Source organism: Ptiloglossa arizonensis, chromosome 1 (genome assembly GCF_051014685.1).
Source record: "Ptiloglossa arizonensis isolate GNS036 chromosome 1, iyPtiAriz1_principal, whole genome shotgun sequence".
Taxonomy (NCBI): Eukaryota; Metazoa; Arthropoda; class Insecta; order Hymenoptera; family Colletidae; genus Ptiloglossa; species Ptiloglossa arizonensis.
The window spans coordinates 33512960-33535847 of record NC_135048.1 but is presented as its reverse complement, the minus strand read 5'-3'; the positions used below and the strand labels follow the sequence as shown (position 1 = coordinate 33535847).

General features: G+C 41.6%; 1 protein-coding gene and 1 long non-coding RNA gene across 6 annotated transcripts in view; one reads left to right on the top strand and one right to left on the bottom strand.

Annotated features, from left to right (window-relative positions):
• Pnt (ETS transcription factor pointed) overlaps nt 1-22888 on the bottom strand; it is a 279236-nt gene that overhangs the window by 166476 nt on the left and 89872 nt on the right. The window lies entirely within an intron of this gene.
• Nucleotides 4926-9864, top strand: LOC143144732 (uncharacterized). Its single transcript, XR_012991502.1, has 2 exons — nt 4926-5219; nt 9617-9864. It is a non-coding gene; the product is annotated as an uncharacterized LOC143144732 (long non-coding RNA).

Sequence of the window (22888 nt, the reverse complement as noted above, 5' to 3'; positions counted from 1 at the left end):
AATCTTCCAAGAATTGACTATTGTCAAAAACACACAAACGTGGAATTTCTACCGATAACTAACGATCGCGAATACATTCTCTCGTTCGATTCTCCCGCAAGAAAAAAGAATAGCTTCTGAGACGGATGGTCGATTACCGAAAAATGCAATTAAATCTTCCGTTTGCTCGGATCGAGAGTTCGGCGTTGATTCGTTTGGGTCGCGAACACGATACATCGGACGTTGTCGGCTGTAACCACAGGCTGAAATCGCGCGCAGTTAATCCCGGAGTGTATTCGGAACAAAGCGACGTTGCCCTTTCAGCGAAGCGTGACCAGGGGCCGAGGCAACCAACGTCTGCCGAAATGCCGTTCGAATGGCGGCCATGTTAATGCGCCGGCGAAAGACAATTGCGTTCCCGTGTTCGTTGGAAAGTGCGTTCTTTTCTCGTCGGTGGCAGCGTCGCTCCGCCATGGATTCCTCGCGGCGTTTCTCGTCAGATAACACAGCCAGGCTAATGTTAATGGCGGCACAGGTGGCCGCCGAGGCGTGACACGATGACGTCACTGGTCCCCTCGTGCCACCGACTCCTCCGCCAATACGAAACCCCTCGGCCATAACGTCGGCTACTCCCGTCATTGCTTGGAATATATTCGACCCGACTCTTTTCCTATCTCTGTCTCCCGTGACACTCTACCAATCGACGCCTACGATACTGCGACGTTGTTCTTCACGATTGTTTTCGAGCGATTTCATCCCTGATCGTTGACTGGAGGAGTCGGTGAAATATTGTACGGTAACTGGGGATACGAGAGATAATAGTGTCGTACTAGGTGAGGAGAATTTGCTTTACGTCGATTAAGGTTTCTTTTGTAAAAATTGAGAAGGTAGTTTTGGTTTAACTCTACTTCGTAGCGTTCTATTTATCGATGTCGTCTTCCATCCTTTGTAACCAATGATATAAGAGACGATACTGTTATTCTACGTGAGGAAAATTTGCTTTACGTCGATTAAGGTTTCTTTTGTGAAAATTGAGAAGGTAGTTTTGGTTTAACTCTACTTCGTAGCGTTCTATCTATCGATATCGTCTTCCATGTTTCTTTGGTAAAGTATTCTACGGTAACCGGTGACACGAGAGATAATAGTGTCGTCTATGCGAGAAAAATTGTTTGTCGATGATCCTTTCCTCTGTGAAAAATTAATTTTGCTTTAATTCTACTTCGTAGCGTTCTACCTATCGATGTCGTCTTCCATCTTTTTTTGGTAAAGTATTGTACGGTAACCAATGACACGAGAGACAATAGTGTCATTCTACGCGAGGAAAATTTGCTTTTTCCTTTGCAAACAATTAAATTTGCTCTCTTTCTCTCTAATTTGTAGCGTTCTACGTATCGATGTCGTTTTTTTTTTCTAAAATATATTTTTTTGCTTATATAAGTACGGTAACTAATGACACAAAAGACAGTACAGTCGTTTTACGCGAGGAAACATTTGCTTTACGTCGATGAACCTTTCCTCTGTGAGAAATGAAAAATTAATTTTACACTAACTCTATTTCGTAGCGTTCTACGTATCGATGTCGTCTCCTTTTTCTTTTTGATAAAATATTGTACGGTAACCAATTACACGAGAGACTAATAGTCACTCCACGCGAGAAAAAATTACGTCGATTAACGTTTCCTCTGTCAAAAATGAAAAATTAAATTTTCTCTAACTCTCTTTCTCTAATTCGTTATTTTTCATCTTTCTTCTCGTTTCTATTCCTGATTTCCAAGCACACACGTCGCTAAATTAACATCTACGATACTGCTGACACGAGAGACACGATACAGTAGTTCTACGCGAAAATACGAATGTAGCATAAAATGAAGTCGTATCAACAATCGTAAAAGATCACTCGCCCGACCCGAGTAATTTTCCCCACCCAATTCGACTATCTGTGGAATTTTTCTCGTTTTCGAGAAAGAGGACAAGATGTGCGTTACTTTTTCATTTTGCACTCGTTAGAAGTTAATCTCCGTTCGCATCGATCCTCGTTGTACAACACCGAAATCGTTCTAGACTCGTTCGAATCGGAGATCGACGATAACGTGCACACCACGAGCACGTTTACACGTTCACGTTATGTACAAAAGACGATCGCTACAAGTACAAAACAGTACCTTGTAACGCATCAACGTACGCGAAACGTACGAAAGGAGAGAAAAAGAATTGCTACTTTTTATCGTCGATGCGGTACTCGAGAGAAGAAATCGGCTGTGCCTGGATACCCCGATGTGGGTCACTCTTGACCCAGATACCGTACTCCGGCGATCAATTTAAAGGAGATATCATCGATGGGGAATCAGCGAGCCTCCGTCATCGGAACCGTTCCGTCGACCGATGGCTTCGGACAACTTGCACCTTTCTTTCGGTTTTTTACGTTCCACGAACACGTCCCCGCGTATAAATTTCATCGTCGGTTAATTGATACGTCTTCGTTTCCAAGCGGCCGGCTATCGTCGTCGTTCTTTAAGTCGACTTCCTGTACTTGAAAATGTATCGCGCGGAGGACGATAACAAGCCCAACGATACGTCTCCCCGTTCGAGTCTCCTGTGAACACGGTCGAGGCTATCTCGTACTAATTGTTTTTCATAAATTTTCCTCTTACATGCTCCGCTGGACGCAACGAGCGCCGCGCGCGGCAGTGCATTTACCGTCCAGAATTTTTTAGAGCCAGCGGATGGATGGATTTACACGTTTCGTCGGCTTCGAGAGCCCCAATTTCTACATCGACGTTCGCTACATCACCATACACGTGTTTCCGTGTCTCTTTTCTAACGAGAAACTCGAACGCTATTCGAAGATATTACAGAAACATATATTTTTCTTTTTTTGTACGTCTGCATCGATTTTCTACGTACATCTGCATCGATTTTTCAGCTATTTTAGTTACCGTGACTCAAACGTATTCGCTAAACGCGATTCGAAGAAATTCTAGAGCTGTCGAGAATTTCGATTCTTTTAATGGATCTGTATCGATTTTTGAGTTACTTTAGTTACTGTAACTGAAACGTATTCACTGAACACGATTCGAAGAAATTCTAGAGCTGTTGAGAATTTCGATTTTTTTAATAGATCTGTATCGATTTTTGAGTTACTTTAGTTACTGTAACTCAAACGTATTCGTTAAACACGATTCGAAGAAATTCTAGAGGCATCGATTTTTTTAATATAACTAAATAATATAATATAATATAACTCAAAAGTATTCGCTAGCGCGATTCGAAAAAATTCTAGAGTTATCAAGGATTTCGATTTTTTTATTACACGTGTACTGATTTTTGAGTTATTTTTTTATGTAACTGAAAAGTATTCGCTAGCGTGATTCGAAGAGATTCTAGAGCTACCAAAGATCCCGATTTTTTCAAGACATCTCCATCGATTTTGAAGTTACTTCGTTGATTTACCGTAACTCAAAAATATTCCGACCTAATTCTTCAACGAAACAACAAGGCAAGATCGTTGAAAATTCTTATTTACTTCTAACAAAATAATCGATCCTCGAAAAGATTGAAACTTTCCTAAGTCCTAAACGATCGAACATTCGTGAAACTTTTTTCACAAGATAGATAGTTTCTACTCTACTTCTACTAAAAATCGTGGCAACTGCTCGAACGCACCGATTCGGAAGATTACGTCAAATTCAATCGGGCCACTTTTGTGGACAATTTATCCAACATCCGGTGCACTCGAGATACAACAGTATCCACCGTTCGTAATTGAATCGTTCGAGTCCCGAGCAACGCGATCTAGCTTTTCAGATTTTACGTCGAGAAATCTCAAACGTAAAAAAGAGAAGCACTATCGCGCTGCTCGGAATTTTTCAACAGTGTTTACTTCAATACCCCTTTGAAACACGGTTAATACATCCACCTTGTATTTAGTTGTACCGTAACACAAATCTTAGATACATCATCAACGCTAACATTAATTGGTACAACTTCAGAAAAGTCCTTGTAGACAAGACATTGTCGTTGTAGAGAACGTAGACAACCAACTCCGACTCGATTTACAACCGAAGCAATAGAATCGTATTACGTGGATCGAAACGACGTAACCCTTGAAAGGAAGTCTGGTCGAGTCTAAGGTTGGTTAAGAATAAAGATAAAAACGTAATACGGTTCCTAATGTTCCCGAAGGGTCGGCGAAATGGTCTACCGGGCGGGCCGGTTTCAGCGCCTCGCTCGGAGCTGTTTACATCTGCGACAGGTGCAATTTTCGTGTAGAGCGCCGTGGACTCGTAATCTCGAAGAGGGGTCCGCGTGCAACCTGCTGATTGTACAACGAAGTCTTTATAAGTGACAACGTTCCTCGTTATGCGTCCCGAGTGGCCGTAGATCGTCGGAGATAGGGGCGCGCGAACGTCACCAGCGAAAGACGTTGAAGAGTTCGATCGACGCCCGTTACGTATCTCGATATCGAGCCGAGCCGAGCCGAGCCGAGTCGAGCCGTGCCGTGCCGAGCGGCTGCATCTGCGAAAGTACTTCGCCTCTTTCGGATAATCGCAAGCGCGAGAGGAAGGATCGATTCGAGCCAAGGTCGACTCTTTCGTCGGTCCCCTTCGAAATACGGAGCCGAGAAAGGAGTCACGCCGAGCGAAACGGAGGAGACGCGGATAAACACCGACCGACACCGCCAACGGAGAACATCCAGAGAGAATCGAGAGAGAGAAAGAGAGAACCGAGAGAGAGAGAGAATACGAGCAAAACGGAGGAAATCGGGGAAGGGTGAAGCGGCAAAGGGGAGAGAAGGGAAGAGGAACAGGAGGATCGAGGATTGGACAAACGAAACTCCTCCCGCGTTATCTGCGTCCAACCTGCACCCACGCATCAATTCACCGCCCGCGAGAACCGAAGAGAGAACAAGAGAGAACAAGAGAGAACAAGAGAGAGAGAGACTGCCACGCTCGAGAGAGGGAAACACCGATCCTCCACCATGCCTGTTGCTCTCGCATCTTTCCAACGCTTACCGAGCGACGAACGACGAGCGACGAGCTACGGCAGCCATGACCTCGTACCAGCACGGATACTCCGACGCGAATTCGTCGCGAGGAATGGAAAATTCGCGAGACGATTCTCCAATGTGGTCGTTACGTTTCTCGGGAACGATCGTCGAGTGGGAATGGAAGGAACGACGAGGTTACGGGGAACTCTTTTTCCGATTGTTCTTTCACGGTTGGATCGTACCGCCAACGATGGTAATTATTTTATTTCATTTTTTTGGGTAATCTTTCTTTTCATTTTTGTGTAATTCTTTTTCTTCTTTTTTCTTTTCTTCTTGGTGATTTTATTCCCCGATTGTGATTATCAATGGGGTGTTCGACGAATGGTATGTTGGGGAAGAGAAGGATTACGGTTTGAGTTCGTGACGGAGAACTCTTTTTCGAAACATTTTTCTAACATCGAATCGTACTTATTGGTAATTATTCTTTGCGTTTTCTTTCGTGATTAGGTTACCCGATTACTTGCGATTTTTGACGAATTAGTTTTTAACGACACTCGCGGACTAAAGAAGCATTAAGTGACGGAGAACTCTTTCGAAATATTTTTGTAACATCGAATAGCACCGATTGGTAATTATTCTTTGCGTTTTCTTTCGTGATTTGGTTACTCGATTACTTGCGATTTTTGACGACTCATTTTTTCACGACACTCACGGACTAAGAATGCATTGAGTTCGTAACGGAGAACTCTTTTTCGAAACATTTTTCTACGATTGTATCGTACCGACAACATTGGTAATTATTTTCTTTGTATTCTTTCTTTTCTTAGTAATTTTATTCCCCGGTTGTGATAATTGACAGGACATTTTATAAATAATAGTCTTGGAGAAGGGAAAGACCATGCTTCGAGTTCGTAACGGAGAACTCTTTTTCGAAAAATTTTTCTACGATTGTATCGTACCATCAACGTTGGTAATTATTTTCCTTCTATTTTTTCTCTCTTTGGTGATTTTTACTTGCGATTGTGATTCTTAACGGGACATTTTATAAATAATAGTCTTGGAGAAGGGAAAGACCGTGCTTTGAGTTCGTAACGGAGAACTCTTTTCCGAAAGATTTTTCTACCATCGAATCGCACAATTGATAATTATTCTCTTTCTTTCCTTTCGTAATTTTATTACCCGACTTGTCACAATTTTCAACGACTTATTTTTTTATAACACTCACGGACTAAGAAAGCATTAAGTTCCTAACGGAGAACTCTTTTCTCAAATATTTTTCTATCATCGAATCGCACCAATTGATAATTATTCTCTTCCTTTCCTTTCGTAATTTTATTACCCGACTTGTCACAATTTTCAACGACTCATTTTTTTATAACACTCACGGACTAAGAAAGCATTGAGTTCCTAACGGAGAACTCTCTTTTTCCAAATATTTTTCTACCATTGAATCGCACAATTGATTCTCATTCTCTTTTTTTCCTTTCGTAATTTTATTACCCGACCTGTCACAATTTTCAACGACTCATTTTCTGATAATATTCACAGACTAGAAAAGCATTGAGTTCGTAACAGAGAACTCTTTTTCGAAATATTTCTCCACCGTCCAAACGATCCATAATCATCCCCTTCGTTCCCTGTCATTATTTCATTGCTAGTCACGACACACTACAAACAAATCACGATTTTCACCGACTAATTTTCCAACGACACTCACGAACCAAGAAAGCACTCCTTCGTAACGGAGCACTCTTTCCTCAAGTATTTTCCTCCGATCGTATCGCACCGTTTCTAACGATAATTACTCGCTTCATTCCCTTTCTTGATTTCATCGCTCGATTATAGTCACGCGACGAATTCACGACCCTCCGAAACGAGAAAAAGGGGAAAAGAATCGAAACAACGTTGACAATCGTTATCATTCGTCCATTTCCCGATCGAATCCCCGAAACGATCGCGCTATCATTTTCAACTCCCAACGAGATAAAACAAAAATACCCAGAAAAGTTTCTCAGGATAAACTTTCACGTGAAATATTTCCCTTCGATCGAATCTTACCACTGTTCCATTTTCCAATAGTTTTCGAGTTTCTTCCACGTTTATCTTTATTAGAAATTTTCGATCGACCGATTCCCAACCTAACACCCCCAAAAACAGAAGCAACGAGGAGAACGAACCGCGAAATACTTTCTCCGTGAGTATTTTTCATCGCTCGAATGGTAGACCGGTAACCCTGTCGACCGGTAATTATTTTCTCCGTAGCCTTTCTTCTTTTTTCGATTTTATTGGCCGATTACGGTCGCGTCGTGGACGTACAACTCGATTAAACGCAATTAAGCTGTCCGAGGGAACGTGACGCTCGCGAGGCCTGATACGCGCGCGCTCGCGCTCGCTCGCGCTCGCTCGCTCGCTGGTACGTTCGTGGCTAACGCGAATCGCGCGCGCATTCGTGGTACGCGTGGGAGAAAGAGGCAAAAACAACGCCGGATAGTTTGATCGCTTAATGAACGTCTCGTTTTCACGGTGGACCGGGAACCAAGGAGGAGGGGTTGGAAAAGAAAAGAAAAAAGAATAAAAGGCAGGGTATTCGACGGGGCGTATACGAGGCACGTGGAACGAGAGAATCGTCGATCCATTAACATCGAAATTCGAGACATTTATGGCATCTGGAGAGCACGGTGGCTCTCTCCGCGCAGCCGACAGTCATCTCGGGGAGAAAACAGCGCACGCGGTGAAGTAGTCGCCTAAAATGGAATAACGGAGCGGTGTATCCGTGTAGAAATAAATAATCGACGGGGATATGATTTTCTTTTTTTTTTTTCTTCTTTTTTTGTTTGTTTCATCGAGATCCTGTTTCCGTGGAACGGTGTCCTGGACGTTACACTCGATACCGGGTGCTTCGAAAATCAGGTCGAGAATATTTTCATCGACTATCGTTTTGACGGGCGGTCGTTACTTCACCGGCCGCGTAGCGGACGTGCGCGCGAGAGAGAGAGAGAGAGATTTATTTATTTATTTATTTACGGCACGCGATACGATACAGGTCGCGAAATACACGTTTCCAGATCGCTCGATACCAAATGCGGAGACACCGACCCGACAGCCCCCAATTTCTTACCTCGGTGTATGTTAAAGAGCGGTGCCCAAGCGCTAATGAACCCAGAACCCCGAAGCAATTAAACCTTCAGAGATGTCATGCAAAATGCGTTCGAATTAGTGCCCGCGAACAGGGCCGACCATCCAATCGACTACCGAGCTTCGATGTATACAACGACACGTGCAATAGGCTGCTCGATACCAATAAGTAGTACTAGTTCAATGAGTAGTAGTGTTCAGTGAGTAGTACTGTTCAGTGAGTAGCACTGTTCAATGAGTAGTACTGTTCAATGAGTAGTACTGTTCAATGAGTAGTACTGTCCAATGGATAGTACTGTACAATGGGTAGTACTGTTCAATGAGTAGTACTGTTCAATAAGTAGTTATTCAGTGAGTAATTGTTCAGTGAGTAGTACTGTTCAATGAGTAATGCTGTTCAATGAGTAATACTGTTCAGTGAGTAATGCTGTTCAATGAGTAATACTGTTCAGTGAGTAGTACTACTCAATGAGTAGTACTGTCCAATGAGTGGTACTGTTCAATGGAGTGGTACTGTCCAATGGGTGGTACTGTCCAATGAGTAGTACTGTTCAATGGGTAGTAATGTTCAGTGAGTAGTACTGTTCAGTGAGTAGTACTGTTCAATGAGTAGTAATGTTCAGTGAGTAGTACTGCTCAATGAGTAGTACTGTTTAATAAGTAGTACTGTTCAATGAGTAGTACTGCTCAATGAGTAGTACAGTTCAATGAGTAGGACTGTTAAGTGACTGGTACTGTTCAATAAGTAGTACTGTTTAATAAGTTTTATCGAACAGCAAAACTTATCGAACAACCTAGTACTGTTCAATAAGTGTTATCGAACGACAAACCTTATTGAACAATCTATTATACGACGATGAACCGTTCCTCTTAAAGGAGAACAAAATACGAAACTAATTTTCGAAACATCCTGTACATCGTTAACGCAAAGCTTGAACTTCGACACGTCGGTTGTGCTCTATCTACGACATCGTGAATGCAATTATTTGCAAAATCGATACAGTATTGAGAGCAGAATCGACACAGAATTGTTCGAAGAACGGCGCAAGACACTAACGAGATCACAGTTTGAGATATTGGAAAAAAACAGTTCATCGAACTCGAAAGTTTATCCAAAGCACGGTTTGCGAAAGTCTTTTCGTTCCCTGTTCTCGATTCCAACGGGTAGTTCAACGTTTTTTTACGTACAAATTCGAGGTTATTTCAAAACGATTGCTTTTTCACCCGTAACGATCCCCAATTCAATTGTTTTCGTCAAGATCGTTTTCTTCTTTTCTTTTCTTTTTTTGAGTTTAAAGTCGTACCAAACCACTGAAGTGTTGGTGACTCGTATGTCCATTTAGAAACTCTACCACTCTGGTACAGAACTGATCTTCCTGTAATATATTCGATGAATTGTTTCAACGTTACATTTTCTTCTGTTTTCATTGTATTTTAGACACATGTTTAGAAAACATTCCACAGTTATTCGTACACTGCTCAAGTCTCGGACATTTGGATTCGATTTTGTTGCAGGAAGATGCGCGATTTAGGAGAAACGGAGAGATCGGACCGAGTCTTTCGAAACCGCGAACAAATCGAGGGACAAAGAACAAATAGAGGAAAAAGTCCTGTTATTCGCGTTGATTCTTGGCTCGCGTGGAATTTTCCATAAATTGTTGCGCGTCGCGTCGCTGCACCGCGAAACGAATCGATGCTCTTACGGGACGCGAAAGGGACTGGAGAGAGAGGGAGAGAGAGAAACATAGAGAGAGAAACATAGAGAGAGAGAAACATAAAGAGAGAGAAACATAGAGAGAGAGAAATATAGAGAAAGAGAAACATAGAGAGAGAGAAACATAGAGAAAGAGAAACATAAAGAGAGAGAAACATAGAGAAAGAGAAATATAGAGAGAGAGAAACATAGAGAGAGAGATACATAAAGAGAGAGAAACATAAAGAGAGAAAAACATAGAGAAAGAGAAACATACAGAGAGAGAAACATAGAGAGAGAAACATAGAGAGAGAAATATAGAGAAAGAGAAACATAGAGAAAGAGAAACATAAAGAGAGAGAAACATAGAGAAAGAGAAACATAAAGAGAGAGAAACATAAAGAGAGAAAAACATAGAGAAAGAGAAATATATATAGAGAGAAACATAGAGAAAGAGAAATATATAGAGAGAGAAACATAGAGAAAGAGAAACATAGAGAGAGAGAAACATAGAGAAAGAGAAATATATAGAGAGAGAAACATAGAGAAAGAGAAACATAGAGAGAGAGAAACATAGAGAAAGAGAAACATAAAGAAAGAGAAACATAGAGACACAGAGAGAGAGAGAAAGAGAAAGAGAAATATATGTTTATAGAGAAAGAGAGAAAGAAAGAGAAATATATGTATATAGAGAAAGAGAGAAAGAAAGAGAAATATATGTATATAGAGAAAGAGAGAAAGAAAGAGAAATATATGTATATATAGAAAGAGAGAAAGAAAGAGAAATATATGTATATATAGAAAGAGAGAAAGAAAGAGAAATATATGTATATAGAGAAAGAGAGAAAGAAAGAGAAATATATGTATATATAGAAAGAGAGAAAGAAAGAAAGAAAGAAAGAGAGGAAAGACCGTATCGCATCGAGGACACAAATCTCGTCGGAATAAGATCCAGGAGGCCTGGCCGAGAGAGCTAACAAGGATGATTCGAGGTTGCCCACGTTAAAAGCCGGCTAATTGATTGAATTTATGTGCACGGCGGATAGAGGGCAGCGACTGGAGACGTAGCCGGTCGGCCAGCTTCCGTAAATTCAATAAATCCTGCACAAGCCGGCCGCTCGAGCTTTATTTTGCTCTCTGTAAAATCGACCAACCCCGGATAAACATTTTTTTCCCCCACGAGCGCGAAACGCGATTTCTCCCGGCCCGTGGAAATTTCGAGCAACAACGTGAAATATGATCGCGGAATACTCGATGGACTTCGAATTCGCATTTTTACCACGGAGGGAATTCTATTGCTTGTACGATAAACTTTGTCGTTCCATGAAACTTATCGAGAGTGTATTGTACAGTGTTATGGAGTGTATTATCGAACAACAGTATTATATAGTATGTTATCGAACGATGAAACTTGTCGAACAACAGTAGTGTGTAGTATATTATTATCCAACGATAAAACTTGTCGAACAAGAGTAGTGTATAGTATATTATTATCCAACGATAAAACTTGTCGAACAACAGTACTATATAGTGTATTATTATCGAACGATAAAACTTGTCGAACAACAGTACTATATAGTATATTATCGAACGATAAAACTTGTCGAACAACAGTAGTGTATAGTATATTATCGAACCATAAAACTTGTCGAACAACAGTACTATATAGTGTATTATTATCGAACGATAAAACTTGTCGAACAACAGTACTGTATAGTATATTATTATCAAACGATAAAACTTGTCGAACAGCAGTACTGTATAGAATATTATCGAAAAAAACATATTGAACAACCTGGTATAAAAACAGGCCACTCAAAAATCTCTCGCTCTTATCTCTTATCAAAGAAGCCTGCATCGATACGCGAAGACTGAAACACACCAATTAGAAACGATCGTTTAATTTTAATTAAACGCTCATCACTGCAAAGACGATTCGAAACCTCAACATAAAGACAATCTCGACAAGATACACAATTTATTTGGATACATCAAGGAGAGAAAAATAATAGACAAAATATAACAAAGAAACAATAGAAGAACGTCGCTAATAACCACACCAGTCGATGCGACACTGAATTGGAATTAAAAAAAAAGAAATATATTTATCGCCTTAATTCTAAGGAGAATTCTTCAAAGAACGCATCCAGATGAATTCTTCTTTCTTATATCGAGTACTCGGAATAGTTAGGAAGTATCGTGTGTCTGAACAAAATTGCGCTTCCTGTTATCTTTGAACCGTCTGTAGAAATAAAGTGTATCTATTGGTAAATTATTGGAAAAGCTCTGTTTGCGCCGATTAAGAAAATATATATCCCTGCATTTGTTTGCGCGTTCGTGGCTCGCTGCGTATATTTTTAGAATCGCTTGCGAAAACATCGAGGTTTCGTTGCTTTCGCGCCATTATTCGAAACCAAACAATAATCCGACCGGTATATAGTCCAGACTTTTTGGAGCGGTTTTCTCACCGAGTATTTCGACGATTTTAACCCGAAGTTTCACGCGTTTGAACAATTGTCGTATTTTACAGAGCAATTCGAAACGATAGAGGGAAAATTATACGTAGGGGTTTCCCGATCTTTTACGAGACGATAATTTTTCGATAGTTTGTTTTTCGATAAGAGCAGCAACCGTCGAGAAAAGTTTCTCCTCCTGGTACCGGTATCCGAGGAATCTACGCGCTGCATAGTTCCCGATTTCGCGTTTTTGTTTTTTAATATCTCCGATCATAGATACCTCGACACCGTGTATATTCCAACAACAGTTAGGACTAACGTGTTTATTCAACCGTTATTGCTACTCTGTACTAAATTACTACCATCGGGATTCGATCGAACGCAAAAAGCGTACGTACATTGTAAACGTTCGCAATATAAGTGTACATACATGTACAACATTCGGATAATAAGATATTCGGAGTAGCAAGGTACTCGATTAACAGAACGTCCGGATGTTAAAGTATTCGGACACGGAAAACTGTATTCGAGATTCTGTTATCAAAAGATTATGAAAACATTCGCAAATACAAGTGTATATACATACACAACATTCGGAAATAAAATACTCGTAGTATCAAGGTACTCGAACAAAACGTCCGGATGTTGAGGTATTCGAACACAAGAAACTGTATTCGAGATTCTGTCATCAAAAGATTATGAAAACATTCGCAAACATAAATGTATACACACACACAACATTCGGATAATAAAATACTCGTAGTATCAAGGTACAAAACATCCGGATGTCAAAGTATTCGTACACAGGAAACTGTATTCAAGATTCTATTTTAAAGTCATTTAAAAACTGTAAAAACATTCGCAAACACAAGTGTATATACATACACAACATTCGGATAACAAGATATTCGGAGTATGAAGGTACTCGAAGAACAGAACGTCCGGATGTCAAGGTATTCGAACAGAGGAAACTGTACTCTAAATTCTGTTTTAAAGTTTCTTAACGACTGCTTTAAAGTCGTCGGAAAATTATGAAAACATTCGCAAACAAAAGTGTGTTTACATACACAACATTCGGATAATAAAATACTCGTAGTATCCAGGTACTCGAACAACAGAACGTCCGGATGTCCAGGTATTCGAACAGAGGAAACTGTACTCTAAATTCTGTTTTAAAGTTTCTTAACGACTGCTTTAAAGTCGTCGTAAAATTATGAAAACATTCGCAAACAAAAGTGTGTTTACATACACAACATTCGGATAATAAAATACTCGTAGTATCAAGGTACTCGAAGAACAGAACGTCCGGATGTCGAGGTATTCGAACAGAGTAAACTCTACTCGAAATTCCACTGCAACGTAATCGGAAAACCGTGAAAACCCGAGACTCGAAAACGGTCGCGAGAATCGTCGACGAAAGGAAAAAATAATATTCCGGAAGGAGGGCTACCCCCGGGGACAGGTTCGTCGTTGGCGAGGTGGCATTGAATGCAGATGAAGACGGACCGGAAGTGGTAGCGGGTGATCGGAAATCGAGGCTGAATTTATGGCTCGCGTAGGGACAGTTTCCCGAGGGGTGGGGTGGGGGTAAGGAACGCGTACGAATGGAAAAGTCGAGAGTTGTTCGGTTGATGGGAAACATCGTGTGCCGGTACCGTTATACGTGCCCCCGGGCAATCGGCTACAATCCGATTGTGCCTCTTGTTTTTCCTGCTCGTTGCTCGGCCAGTTCCTCAGCAACCTCGAACCTGTTCCGCGAGTGCTTCTGGCTGCATACGAGCAGACTCGCGCCTAGCCTCCTCTCAACATCGTGCCGCGGATTTCCAGCGAAAATCCAAGAATCCAACCTTTCGTACGGAATTGTTCCCGGCTCGATCCCGATACCTCCGCTAAAAATATCCGGCTCGTGAACTCGTCGAGGAGGAGAACCGGTACCGATCCCCGTGAATCGATTCGTCTCACACGGGGAGGAGTGTTCCTATCGTAAATCCCCGCAACGTTATCTCAACCTTTAATACGAACTTGATGGCTTTTTTGCACCGATTCGAATCCTTCTCGAATCCTCGTTTTATCATTGCTCTTCGCGCCGGTGAAACCCACGTTCCCGGTACTTCTGGGTAAATAGGTATCCGTTTGCCAACAAGAGGGACAAAACCGAGCGATTACCTTTTCAGGAATATAATAAATTAGACCGTGTATCCGTATAGGTTTCGGATCGTTGGCTCACCGGGTGGTGAAGATCTCCGCGAGGTTTCTTTCGAGGTGGTGCATCGTCTCGAATCTTCTTAAACATCTTCCACAATTTTTACGTTACCTCGAGACCGTTCGCTCGCACTTTCGTCCCAAAGAGCTACACTTCGACTAAGAAATACTCTGTATCTTTCGTTAAATTTAATTTTCGGGTGAACAATCTTTCCTAATCTTCTCTCTTTGATTCAAACGAGCTGCGTTTATCGTTCTTCGCTAATCGATCGGTTTATCAATCGTGAATAAATACACGAATAAATATCTATTCTCCCGTTGAGGTTACAGGAGGTTCGAGAACGTGTACGGACACTGGTCGGTAAAGCAGCCTGTACGACTAGATCCATCCAACCTGGAAGCCAATTACCAAGACTTCTCTTGTTCCTATTTCGTAAGATTCGTCCGAGAGTTCGCGGAGCCGTATCGAACCGAACGTACGTCTCGAGCGTACGCGAAAATCGCCGCGCTGAAACCGAGCATCGTCGCCTCGATTCTGACTAAGGCCGTGGCAGCCCACCGGGGATTATTGCACCACTAAATTGCGCGTAACTGTATCGACCGCGCCACCCAGATTATACGCATTAAGATCCTCCATATTAGATTACCCGGAGAGCGTATCTCGAGAACAAGATCAAGGTTGCTGTTATATACCTAGGAAAAACGTAATTGCAAACCAGCCGCATAACTCATCGACCGATTCCCATTTCTTCCTTTTTTTTTTTTACTTCTTTTTTCTTTTTTTCTTTCTTTCTTTTTTTTTTATTTTAATTCCTCGTTCGACCGTCGTTCACCGGGTATGTCGGCGTTGTCTCGTATGGTGATTTTTAAACGAAAATGGGATACTCGAGAGGAGCGATTGATTCAATTATGGCGTTTCTTTTGGGGAAATTTCAATCCTGAGAGAATATCGAGGATTGGAAGAGATTCGAAGAATTTGTGGACGGTGAGATTTAATTAGTCGAGTTTCTTTATTTTCCTTCTTTCTTTCTTTTTTATTTTAATTCCTCGTTCGACGTCGTTCACTGGATATGTTCGCGTTGTCTCGTCTGGTGATTTTTAAACGAAAATAGGATACTACTCGAGTATGAACAACGATCGATTCAATTGTGGCGTCTCTTTCGGGGAAATTTCAATTCCATGAGAACGTTTACAATTGGAAGAGATTCAACAATGAGATTCAATTGGTTGAGTTTCCTCCTAGTGAAGAAAGACTCTTGGAAATGTTTCAAAAAGAAGAGATCTGCAGAGATTTACCTAGTGAAACGAAAGACTTTCGATAAATCGTCGAAAGTTCGATTCTTTCGTCATTCTGAGTGTTATTGTTCTATTCACGATTGGATCGATGCCTATCTTCTTCTTCGTCACGATTTGGAGGAGTTTAAGGACGATGAGACTTACTTGGTTACGTCTTCTGGAGAAGGAGAACTAGCAAATATTTCCCTGAACCAAGAAATAAGTAACATTTAGAAGAAGAAAATACAAGAGATCTGCAGACATTTATCTAGTGATCTATCTTCTTGTTCGTCATGATTTGGAGGAGTCTGTGGACGATGAGACTTATTTGGTTATGTCTTCTGGAGAAGGAGAACTAACAAATATTTCTTTGAACCAAGAAATAAGTAAGATTTAGAAGAAAAAAAAATACAAGAGATCTGCCGAGATTTTACCTAGTGAAACTAAGAACTTTCATCCAGAGTATTCCTGTTCTATTTGTTTGCATCGATTCCTCGATTTGAAGAAGTTTATGGACGACAAAACTTACTTGATTGGGTCTTCCTTTTCCTTAGAAGAAAAACTAGTACATATTTCCTTGAACCAAGAGAGATAAAATTCAAAAAAAGAAAAAAGATAGAAGAGATCCGTAGAGATTTACCTACTGAAACGAAGGACTTTCGATAAATCTTTGAAAGATTCTTCCATCGTCCCTAGTCTTCCTGCTTTATTCGCGATCGCATCGATTCCTCGATTTGAAGAAGTTTATGGACGACAAATCTTACTTGATTAGGTCTTCCTTTTCTTTAAAAGAAAAACTAGTACATATTTCCCTGAACCAAGATATAAAATTTCAAAAAAAAAAAGAAAAAAGACAGAAGAGATCTACAGAGATTTACCTACATAAACTAAGAACTTTCAAGTAGAATCTTCAAAAATTCGCCTCTCCCAACACCTCTTGTCTTATTACTCCATTCACGATCGCATCGATTCCTCGATTTGAAGAAGTTTATGGACAACAAAACTTACTTGATTACATCTTCCTTTTCCTTAGAAGAAAAACTAGTAAACATTTCCTTGAACCAAGATATAAAATTCCAAAAAAAAAAAAAAGAAAAAAGATAGAAGAGATCTACAGAGATTTACCTACACAAAGTAAGAACTTTCGAGGAGAATCTTGAAAAAATCGCCTCTCCCAGTCTTATTACTCCATTCGCGATCGCATCGACTCGCCTCGATCATCGTCGTTCCACGAACCGATTCCTCGAAAGGTCGAGACTCGAGGCTAGATTTCCAAGAAGAAATCGTGGACATCTTCGAATTACCCTCGCTTAAAGGGGTGCAATTACCCAGGTAACGGTGGCAAGAACGATCGGGGTAGCGAATCGTTGATGATCACCGAAACTGCACACCGATCGCTCGACTTTTAATTAGCTTTTCCGTAGAATCGAGTCGCCGGTAAGAGACGCCAGACACGCGAGCGTTGTTGCATCTGCTTTCGCGATTCGTCCACCCCGTATCGTGCCACGAAACTCGTAAACACGAGCGCCTCCCTCCTCTGGCTTTCGTGCTTCGTTAACTATCTATTACCAACGTGTCTTTATGGGAGATTAATCCGGCTTATTCGTCGATCTCTCCGAGAAGATTGCCATCTATTCGGTAATCCGTGGGCAACCGCGTCGTGGCGTGGATTTTATCGAGGAAGCGCAGAAAACGCGCGAAACCAGTTTATCGAATCCGAAATCGAACTCGACCCTTTCGAGACCGGACGGTTTACACGAACCGTACACGATCGTTTAATGCCAATAACTTTCGCGACGCGTAATTCGCACCACGTGTTAAAATATTCTGTAATCGAGACGGGGTTATTTGTCGAATTTAAACGAACATTACCCGAAACAAGATACATATCCAATATCGTTTAACGTGCACCGAGATGCGAGTCACTTCCGTTCGTGGCCAAGATATTTCGCGACGAGGCACGAAACGCTACGCGCGATCGTCGATACAAATTTTATTTAAGAAGACGCTAGCGTTCGAAGACACCGTTACGAGAAATCAACGATTCTATTATATTTGTCCGTCTATTCTGTTAGGTTGTTCGGAAAGTGATTTCGTTTTCCGAAATGGACAATGTATAATTTGATGAAATGTTTGTACGCTTTACAGAATATCGTGTTTCATTTTCACCAAAATAAAGGAAATGGCTTTCCGAACTCAATACGTTTACGAGTGTACTTTCCAATTACTCGATACGAAGGTGTTCGTTTCGGTGCAACGTTGTCGACAAAATTATACCCGCATTTAAGAAAAAAACAAGAAATCTACAGAGATTTACTTACTGAAATTAAGAACTTTCGAAGAATTTTCGAAAGCTGGATCCTTCATCCACAGACTTCCTGTTCTATTCGTGTTCGCATCGATTCCTCGATTTGAAGAAGTTTACGAACGACAAAACTTACTTGGTTAGGTCTTCAGAAGAAGGAAAACTAACAGATATTTCCCTGAACCAAAAGATAAAATTCAACAAAAGAAGACAGAAGAGATCTGTAGAAATTTACCTACCGAAACGAAGAACTTTCGAAGAATCTTTGAAAGCTCGATCCTTCATCCAGAGTCTTACTGTTCCATTCGCGATGGATTCCTCGATTTGAAGAAATTTGGGGACAAGACTTACTCGGTTAGATCTTCGGGAGAAGAAAAACAAGTAAATATTTCCCTGAACCAAGAGATAAAATTCAAAAGAAAAAAAGAGAGAAGAGATCTGCAGAGATTTATGTACTAAAACGAAGGACTTTGGAGAAATCTTCGAAAGCTCGAATATTCAAAATGGAATAAATGGTCAAACATTCCCCGAAATAAGATACATATCCCATATCATTTAACGTGCCCCAAAATACGAGTCGCTTGCATCGTTCATGGGTAAAATATTTAACGATCAAGCACGAAACACTACGCGTTATCGTCGAAAGATACAAATTTAACCACTATGCGTCATCTTCCAAAAACCCTGTTACGAATAATAATTACTTCACGCGATTCAATTTCTCGATTCATTCCACGTTGACGAGCCCACTTTCCGACAACCCGATACAAAGGTATTCGTTCCGGTGCAACATTGTCGACGATAGGATACGCGGTTTCGAGAACGCAATAAACGACCGAGGGCGAATCGCCGATGCTCTTAAATATTAAACGTGGTAGTCCAGTTTAATAGAAGTACGCGAGAATCCAGCCCGGAGCGAGCCAATATCTCAAGGTACGCGTTAACAACCGGTACGGGCGAATCGCGGCTCGAGAGGAGCAGCGCGATCGGTAGCGGAATCGTCCGCGGGGCTCGACGAGATCGCGGGTGAATTTTTCACGTGTTCCATTGGGTTGAGCGCGAAATAACAGCAACGCGTAGGACGCCCCACGGGGCCCCCTGGTGAATGGCCTAGAACGCTCTGGTCCGCTGCTCTTACGATAAATTTCCACCCGTGCCGATTTCCGGTTTCGGTCCGGGAAACGAACGACTCCGTGGGACCGAGCTGGCACTCGATGCAACAGGTTGCACGGGGACACCCGCGTGTTAGCCACCGACCGACCGACCGACCGACAACGATAATTGCCACCTTTTACGTTTCATCGGCCCGTTCTCGTCCTTAGCGTCGAACGAATAGCAAAGTCGAGAACGATCGGCTCTGGACCGGTGTTGTAAATTCGGATTACAATAATACCAAGTTTATTGCGCTACGAGAGAACCTCGAGGTGGTACAATGAATTTTAAGTGGAACAATATCAACGATCGTGATATATATATATATATATATATATATATAGATAGCGTGGAGAAACGTACAGCGATGAAACTTAGTACGAACGAGTTCAACGACTAGGTTGAACGACTCCTTTCGGATGACTTTTTTTAGGAAAATTACTTCGCGCGATTATTAAACCGAACTGTATAATTTCTACGAAGGTGTATCGTGTGCCCTTCGCGATTCTCGGCAGCAACGAAGGGATCGTGTCTCGTGTATCGAAACGACAAAATGAGGCAAAAGTCGACCGGTATTCGAGCTACTTGTCGACTGTTATTATTTTTTTTTTGATTTTAAAGGGAGGAAAGTAACGTTTTCCTGGTGGAAAGAATACCGGTGTACGGCTAGCCGTTTGCTGGTAAACGTTTAGGTCTCTCGAGTAGGTTGGACGAGCGGAGAGGACTTTTTTAGGAAAATTACTCCTGCGAATATTTAGCCGAACCGTGTAATTTACGACGAAGGTGTAGATTCAGTTACAAGTACCAGTTACGGTTGGATATTCTGCGGTCGAAGGGCTGGCGAGTCTTACAGTAGAAGCAGAAACATCTGTTAGAACTAGCCAATAGCTATGTTTATATTTCCCATTACGGACGAATCGAGTTTGCGTTGTCCGTCCCCGCAGCATCGATCGGTGACGTAGATCGCTGTGTTTCTGTCTTCGCGGTGAACAACACTCGTGTAATTTCTACTCCACGGGAAAGGTTCGAGTTTTAATAACAATCGTATTTCGATACTTTGATACCAGAACTGTCCGAAATATTGCGTTTACTTTCGTTCGGCCGATGAGAGATCTCATTACCGAAGTCAACCATTTCGTGGAAACTCAAATCTGTTTTAAATCTACCAAGTCCGTTTCGATGAATTTCTTTCGACAGAGATTTCTACGAATCTTACGGTAGCAGAGTTTCTCGTAAAATTTAGAATTATCTAGAAAGTACCGAAAGCTACCGAAAATTATCGAAAGTAACCGAAAGCTACGGAAAGGTACGAAAAGTTGCGAAAGTTACAGAAAGTTACAGAAAGCTACAGAAAGCTACCGAAAGCTACCTAAAGCTACCGAAAGCTACCGAAAGCTACAGAAAGCTACAGAAGTCTATAGAAGTCTACAGATGTCTACAGAAGTCTAAAAAAGTCTACGGAAAGCTACGGAAAGCTACGGAAAGCTGCCGAAAGCTACAGAAAACTAAGAAGGCTACAGAAGGCCACAGAAGGCTACAGAAGGTTACAGAAAGTTACAGAAATCTACGGAAGTCTACGGAAATCTACGGAAATCTACGGAAATCTACGGAAATCTACGGAAATCTACGGAAATCTACGGAAATCTACGGAAATCTACGGAAATCTACGGAAATCTACGGAAGTCTACGGAAAGCTACGGAAAGCTACCAAAAGCTACCAGAAGCTACAGAAAACTACAGAAATCTAAGAAGGCTACAGAAGGCTACAGAAATCTACGGAAATGTACGGAAATCTACGGAAATCTACGGAAGTCTATGGAAACCTACGGAAAGCTACAGAAAGCTACCAAAAGCTACAGAAAACTACAGAAATCTAAGAAGGCTATAAAAGGCTACAGAAATCTACGGAAGTCTATGGAAGTCTATGGAAGTCTATGGAAGTCTACAGAAGGCTACGGAAATCTACAGAGGTCTATGGAAGTCTACAGAAAGTCTACAAAAATCTACAAAAATCTACAAAAATCTACAAAAATCTACAAAAATCTACAAAAATCTACAAAAATCTACAAAAATCTACAAAAATCTACAAAAATCTACAAAAATCTACAAAAATCTACAAAAATCTACAAAAATCTACAAAAATCTACAAAAATCTACAAAAATCTACAAAAATCTACAAAAGTCTACAAAAATCTACAAAAATCTACAAAAGTCTACGGAAGTCTACGGAAGTGTACGGAAGTGTACGGAAGTCTACGGAAGACTACGGACAGCTACCGAAAGCTACCTGAAACAACCCAGTACGTTTAATCAGCGAATCCATCCGCGTATTTTGACAGGCGATCCGACGGGAGAAGTGAAATTTTTCACGACGGTATAAACTCCCGTCGAGCCGTGTCGGATTATCGTCAACGGGTTACGAATCGACGCGTAAAACGCTCGTGTTCCGCGACACTTGACGCGGCCGAGCTTGCGTACACGCGCGACCGAGCCGATCGGAAACGAGCTCCGTGCGTCAGGTGCTAAAAATCGACCACATTCTTGGGGAGTCCGAGCAACCTGCCCCCCACCCCACCCCACCCCACCCTACCCCCCTCCCCAACGTCCGATCCCCTCTGACGCAATAGATCCGAGCGACTTTTCGATATCCCGGTAGGTATCTCCGCTGGTATGCGAGAGCGGCTGCAGCGAGATATTCAACCGCAGCTACCGTCGAATGAATGGCGCAGAAGCAATTCAGTCAACACTAGCGATATTTAACCGCGATACATACGCCCGGTTCTGTGAATAAGACGAGCGATGGTAGCGATACCGGGGCCTCTACGATACCTAACCTTCTAATTGATTCTATTTACAAGGCGATTTCTACTCGTTTCGATCGTCCGCTCTCGTATCTCCGTACATGCGATTTAACGAGTTCTCGATTTGAAATTCTACGAGCGTAAGTTCCTTCCCTTTTCTTTTTTCTTCTTCTCCTTTTTCTTCTTCTTATTCTTCTTCTTCTTTTATTCTTTTTCCTTTTCTTTTCGTGCGCCACAGTTTCGACGTTTGCGCGCCACGAAAGCTACGGGCGCAATAAGATACGAAATATACGAATCGGTCGAGAAGACTCAATTTTCGTCCAATTAAAATGGAAGTTTTTATTTTTATATACGAGAATCAGTCGAGAAGTCTTAATTCCTGTCCAATTAAAGGGATGTATTTATTTTTTTATGCGGTTTAAGTCTCCGTGCTCCGCGCGGTTTTATTTTCGCGTTACTCCATTTCTCCTCTACTGTGTTTCTTCCCTTTTCTTTCTTTTTTTTACCTTCTCCTTCTCCTTCTCCTTCTTCTTCTTCTTCTTCAGCTTCTTCTTCAGCTTCTTCTTCTTCTTCTTCTTCTTCTTCTTCTTCTTCGTCTTCTTTTAATCGTTTTGAGCAGCTTTTTCTGGAATACCGCTGCGAGCTCGTCGTAAAATTAACGAGACCTCGAATACCATACTCAACTCCGTTTTTGTGGTTTATGACACCCAGTGCACGCAGGTGCGTGTACCCTCGTCCCTTTGCGTTCACCGTGGAGTTGCTACAGAAGAAACTCGTTATCGATAAATCGCGCGTTTTATTCGGCGAGTGAACTATAGTCGTACAAGTATAAACCACGGACGAATCAATTAACAAACGGTAAAAGTATACGGGGGAACGGGACGAATCGATACGATTTTTGTG